Raw genomic sequence first — 7,265 nt, 5'->3', positions numbered from 1 at the left:
TTATGTGTATCTCTCGGCAAGAAATGATTAGGTCACCCTCACTGTGTCACATGAGCCGTAATCCTTTCAAATCTGGCAGAGCTGGAGTCAGTAGTGCTGTCATGGACGTAATCACACTAAAACAGGCTCTGTTCCGGTGTCATGCCGGATTCAGATTCAGGCAGGCGGAGAGGAGTCGTACAGTGTATGATTTACTCTGATCAGACTCAGGCTCTATAATCAACACTGATTACTTCCTTTTACTTCACAGCTCAACACCCCATGCATCTTAATTGCAATTAGCTTGGCGAGCAGCTTGGAGTAGTTGAGCAAAGGATGATGGCGCGTGTGTGTAAATTTAGGTGATGCTACTCACATTTAGGGTTCTTGTCATTGGTATCTAGGACATACACATCTGTCTGTCTGTACATGTCCCATTTAATATGTAGGCCTGCCATATGAGTCTGTTTCAAAATTCCTAGGTTTGGTGAGGGGAAGCACGTTTTACAGCTTGAGACTGGCGTAATTTAGGATTTTATTCATCTACGGACACAATGTCTAAAAATTCCAATATACGAGGCAACTTACACAATTTGCTAAATCGTAACATGGCTTTGTCCAATTCCTATTTCATTGAAAGTGTGAAAGCAAGATGGAGCTTTTCTTCATGTTTTAACAGAAGCAATAGGGATTCCCTAATCCCTACCTTTTGGGGCATGTTTAAACAAAATTAGAGCTATGGAAACTCAGACGTTAACTGTGTTGGTGCTAAAACGGTTAATCAGAGCTGAAATGATTAGTCAAATAATGAACTAGTTGATAAACAGAAAATAATTATTTTGATAAAGGATTGTCATTTTTCAAGCAAAACTTCCAAAACCTTGCTTGTTCCAGCTTCTTCAATGAGTATTTGGTACTTTGTCATATACTATGAGTAAATTGAATATCTTTGGGTTTTAAACATAAGCAATCTGAATGTCACATTGTGAATATATGATTTTCATTAGCACTATTTTCTAACATTTTACTATTAAGTGATTATCTAGTAATCGGGAAAATAATCAGCAGATTCGTTGATAATGAAAATAATGGTAAGTAAAATACCTTTTTTACTTAAATGTTATTTCTTTTTTCAGGTCAAGTTCGGTTTTAAATGATTTCATCACAAACAGGAAAGCTCCAATATGAATCCGGGTGTCGCCTTTAATGTGTGACTGACAGGTCATTAGCTAATTAGCTACATGTTGGCTAATGGAGACTAGGCCTGACCTGAGGACCTGTGCGTGTAGGGTTGATATTTTATCAATCTATGGCTCAACTATGCAAGAAAGACAGCAGAGACCTATAAACCAGAGACATATCCAGTTGGCTGGATTTTCATAACAGAACAGGATATATCCAGTGGGAATTTAAACTCAACATTTCAAACTGAGCTTTTAGTTCATGATGCGGCGCCGCTTGGCAGAGCCATTGTGGACGTTTGGTAGCACCAGGTGAGTATTTCCAAATGAACTGCAAATTGGCAGCTTAGCTACACGTTTAACTTTTATAGCTGTAGGGTTACTTGTCTTCCTTAATGTTATTATAATCCTCAAATATACACACACGTAAGAGAGAAACATAGACCTACTGACGTGTTTTTGTTTTCTCCATTCCTGGCGAGTGTTGAATCAGTGACGCATTAGCAGTGGTCACTCAGGGTCTACCAGGTGTGTTAATGACAGTCTGTCAAACTCAGGTTTCCTGTTGGATTGAACATGGTGAAGCGCTTTGTAGTGTTGTTTTGATTTCAGATTGTTAAACGCTCATAGCCTACTCATCTGCCTCTGCCTAAAACATAACGTTTCTCAGACCAGTGAATAATCCACCAAAAAAAAGTAAATTCTGTGCATAAAATTAGTATGCTAACATTTATAGGAGTGGACTACAAAGCCCATCACGAGGTCAATTTCCTGGCTGCAGACAGAAGTCACACCTGTCAGGCCAGTGTCACACAGCGACACACTCAACTTTTTAACACACATAACATTTGCTTCCTGATTGTGTAGTCGACACACTTGTCGGGGATTGTCTTTGGTGCTGATGATGAATCAATTCATTTTCAAGGTGACCGAGATGTTGCAATATGATATTTTATTCAAACTATAAAGATCTGAGCTAATTCTGCAGAGTGGAACTGGAAGTTATTACAGCGTGTCTGAGTCCAGGACACAGAACAATGACAGACAGACACAAATATATCATGCAGTACAGTGAGCCGGTCCGTAGATTTCCTCTGGGACCGGTCTGCTTGTCAGCCAGCTGCCCGTGTTGTCTGAGAGCTCTGTGTTGCTTGTCGGCCCTCTTGTCGAGGCGATAGGACTTCACAGTCTCTATTCTCTTGGCGACAGCCGTGGATCGTGTTACTTTTAGTGACAAGATAGGTGATGACATTTGCATTGTCCTGTATGTTGTTATGTCATCTGTGCCTTATTTGTAGTTCAAAGTGGTCATCAAACTGCCGCCCAGCCTGTGTGGTTTGGAGGGAGGGTGGGTATCTTTGACGTCTCTGTTTTGTAATGTTATTTGTCCTCTTTTGGGGCAGTTGTGTCTTGGCTACCATCAAAAAGCTACCACATTAATTCAAAGTATTTTAGATTTTACACACAACATTCCTTTCTATATTTTAATTTCATGGTGCGTTCCTTTTTATTGCCCAGATGCTTGAAAACATGTTTGTGTGTATTTTTAGGGCAACATGAAAGCAATTCTAGTACGCAAAGGGTATATCTTTGTAATCACACGTTTCCTTTGATTGAGGATGTCCCTCTCTGAAGTGGACTGGATCTTTGGTGTTGGTGCCGGGGCGAGAGTTACCCCAGCCTATTTCATGCTTTATTATAGAGCAGACAAAAGAGGCACTGGTCTTTGCTGTCTGCCACTTTATGGCTAGGCTTTAGTCTGCTCCTCACTATCTTGTCCCTTTCTTCCTTTTGACAGAACACCCTGCTAGATTATTAGAGTCTAAACTCAAGGGTGAACTCCCAATAAGTTCTATAAGGATCTTTGACTCCCCTGGACATTATTCAGCTGTTTCACTGGCAAACGAATTCACTGTTAAAACCCAAAACAAGTGCAGCGCACTGTTTTATTCCATAAAACATTATGACATATCAGCAGTATAAATATATAAGCGCTCACATCAAAATGCCTGGGAGAAGTAGACACTGTTGACAGAGTTATGTTCTTTAGTAATCATAGTGCTTCAGTTATTTATTGTAAGTGTGTGTGTCTGTGCGTGTAGGTTGGTTTGGTTTGGACTAAAATAAATGTGTCTTTCTGTCCCCCTTTCTCTGTCTCTGCCATTGACTGCAGTTTGTGTCACTCTAATCCCTGTTATTAATCCATGTTGAGTCATTCAGGCTGGTGGGGATTATTGTGGACTTGTATGACAGCTCACAGTTTTTTATTTACCCTTCTCTACGCTGACCACTGGAGGATGATGATTGAGTGCGGCCTTGTTTGCATGTATGTGTGACGGATGTGAGGTTAACAGAATGAATTCAAATCAACTGAGAAGTCTTTTACTTTGACCAAGAGAAAGTGGTGGTGGTGGTAAACAAAACAAGCGTAATAATAAATTGACCAAAACAAATGTAATATTAAGCAGAAACAATCAGGTGATCGACAGATATTAATAAATCATTATTTAATCAACTATGCTGAAACATATCTTTGGGCTTTGGACTCCTGGTCGCACAAAACAAGTAATTTCAAGTCATTGCCTTGGGCTCTGGGGAATTGTGACTATTTTCTGACAATGATTAGCCTAACTGATTTAATCAAGAAAACAGTTGGCAGTTTAAACAATAATAAAAATAATTGCTAGTTGCAAGACTTGTATTATACTGCACAAGTTGTTTGTAAACAAAGGTTTTGATACAGTTTGCTGTTAAATTCGGTCCCCTATTACTTCAATGCATTAAGACTTTGTTGATTCTCATCTCACCGTGGAGGCATGTGACAAAAACAAAGTTTCTTCACAAATTGAGGGCAACACTTTGTGAGTAATTGATATACAAACAGTCATTTTTGGGTAGAAGTATTCCTTTAAGTAATTTATCAAGTTAATCATGTTTTGTATCTATTGTGAATTGAATATAATGTATTTTGAGTTTATATTGTTGGACAAAAAATAATAATTTAAAGACCTTACTTCTAAAAACATGCAATGTTTTACTATTTTCTGTTCACTATTTTACTTTTTACAGACTAAATGATTAATTGGAAAATTACTTGTTAGATTAACCAGTAACAGAAATAATTGTTAGTTGCAGACAAGACACTGTATCCAAACCATGTTCGCTTGCTGTAACTGTGGATGAGTGCATACGATGTAAATGTGTATATAGTTGTTAGTCTGAGAAAGGCAGTGTGTGACATCTGGGAGAGTCCTTATTCTCAAGGCAAGTCCAGGGGAGCTTTTCATTTGCTGAAACAATTGCACACGCAAGAGGAACCCAAAAGCATTTGACTAATACAGGCTATCCCCGAGGTCGGTGCTGAGGGTATCAATTATGCCATGAAAACCTCACTAGTATGAAGCAGTTAAGGTTTAGACATGCAAAGTCTGTTATTTCCAGTACCAAATTTTGAAATTAAAAGAATGAGTAAACTTTAAAACATGACTACAGCAGCCTTTAAAGGTCTTTCAAAAAATTATGCAGCTGACAGAGAGAAATGATGAAAATACGAGGGGGGCACTAAAAGGGAAAAAAAAATGTTGATTATAGAAGGGAGAATAAGGAGCGCTATGAATACCTTCATAGAGGGTAGAAAGTGGGAGGTTAAATTAGAGAGGAGGAACAGCAGCATATGTCCTGAAGGGGGAACACGTCTGTGCAAAAGTGAAGCCGTTCATCATCCGTAACCTTGCCAGGACACAAGACCGACTCCCAGAGTTGGAAGAACCCATTGATAAACCCTGTTTCAATCACCAAGCAGCACAGTCAAACCTAGAAAAAGCCTAGTTTCTGTGTTCCAGCTGGAGCCAGAGGTAAGTAGAGGGCTCATATAGCATAAAAAGATTTCTGCAGATTTATGAGGCTCTGGCACAGTGAGGTATCGATCCCCTTTCCCCATCTGAGCCAGTCAAAGGAGAATGGAGGCTACTGCTAACCTGTTATGGTACTTACATTTTATATTTTGGGTATATAGGTTTTGTGTTCATTTCCCGAGCTTACCAGAATTACTGTTAGAAAGGGCAGCAACACTAGGCCAAGTCAGAAAATGAATACAAAATACTAGAGGTGTTCGCAGCAATGTCTGTAGATTATTCTGAATAACCGGACATTGCATCTGGAAAGCTGTTTTTAAGGTGTCATTTTCAGTCATTTAAGCAACACAAACAAAATTTATTTCACCTTTATGGGTGGCAACATTCAGGTGGCTCATTTACAGACATTACTGGGTGTGAGTGTAAAATGGTTGTTTTAAATTTTGGTTCATGTGATAAGAGTTAGCTGAAGGCTGAACCCCTCCCCAGATAGTGGTTGTCCAATCATAGCGTAGCAACCGTAACCAGGCACAGCAGGCCTGTGGAGCTTTGGATTTCTTCACATACATGGCATTTAAAGGATTTGGAGGCTGGTGTTTTTTGTAAAGTATTTCCAAAATCAAAAACACAAGATCAAAAGTGTAAGAAATGGATTGAACAGTGTTTATCTGCTCCAACTTAAGATGCAAACATTAGCATGTCCAGTTAACTATCTTACTGCAGCAACCTAACCATGCATAACATCCAAGGCCAAGGAGCATTTTATTAGCTTACTCGACACCCCACTCGACAGTGTAGTGTTCCTCCGCAGTGTAGGGGGTGAGGATTGTACTGAGGCCACGTCCACACGTACCAAAACAATCTTTTTTTCCCCCGTCTTCCCTGGCATCGTGTCAAGAATATTTGCGTCCAAACAGATCCATTTGTAAATGACTCAACACGCTACTTCATATTCCAGGCCTATAGATGGCACTGTTTCTGCTACAGAAATTCACCAAAAACAGAAAAGATGAGGTGGAGCATGCGCATAAAGCTTGCACGCTGTATACAGACAGTAGAAGAAGAAACCAAACACAAGAAGAAGACGACGAAAATGGCTCAATATCTTCTCCAGCAGGAACATAAGCATGTAGTCCGCCGTTGTTGTTGTTGTTATGAGACGTCGTCGCGGGATAAGAGGTCGAAGGCTAGAGGTCGAGGGGTGTGGCGATGACATCATCGATACGCAAGTATGCGGCGTTTTCCAATTTTTTTCACCCTGGGACCAGAGGCCTGCACTACGAAGCGAGATTTGGCGTTAACGAGCTAACTTCAGGTTCAACCCAGGGTTTTCTGTACCACGAAGGTGGATCACTTGTGATCGGGTTCAATCGCCCTGGTAACTTATGCTGAACGCCTAACCTGGTCGGGAGCAGGCTAAATTGGAGATCAGAGATCAACCGGTGTAAAAGCACCGCCTACTGACCAATCAATACTCGATTGATAATGGCGTCACCGATCAGGCGGAGCTCGGTGCGCGGAGAGAGAGAGAGAGAGAGGGAGAGGGAGAAAGGGGTGCGCACATAAAAGTTAAAACATTTAGAGACCGACCCCGTTAGCATTCCCTGATGGGTATATTTATGAAATATATAGATTGTAATGGGAGGGAATTACATACCGGCTCGGCTTCTTGAGCCGTGTGTTGCCAGTCCGCACATCAGTTTGAATTTTGTTTTTATATATTTTATTTGCTCTCACGATGGCTTCCCACTGCCAGGGCTGCAACTGAAATACTAGGCTAAAGCAACGACAGTTTATGGAAAGTGCACAAGTGTAATTATGGTCAGATCTTGGTCCTGACTGATGAGGAAGTGATATTGATAAGCGTTGTGATTTATGCATCTACAGCGTCGGCTATTTTTTTTGCCAGCTTTCCTTCCTGTTTTAGGAAGCAGCGACTGTATTGCGTTTTGCCTGTAAAACCGTGTCTGTGTTATTCATATTTATGTAGAATTATAATTTCCTCTTCTTATATAAAATATGCGGCTCTGGTAGATGTTGCCGGTATAGCTGCACACCTGACCTGCTCCAGAGGTTATGTTCGAAATAACAGAATAAAGCAACGCATATTAAAGCACCGCCTACTGACCAATACGACTAAATATGAGAGATATAGATTCTCATTGAAGGGAGTCCCGCAGACTGTATGCATGTCAAAGCCATTTAATTGTGCTTTTGTATACAGATATACTACAACAGAGACTGATTTAAG

The sequence above is a fragment of the Sander vitreus genome, chromosome 15 (assembly GCF_031162955.1).
Source record: "Sander vitreus isolate 19-12246 chromosome 15, sanVit1, whole genome shotgun sequence".
NCBI lineage: Eukaryota > Metazoa > Chordata > Actinopteri > Perciformes > Percidae > Sander > Sander vitreus.
This window is presented reverse-complemented; position numbering follows the sequence as displayed.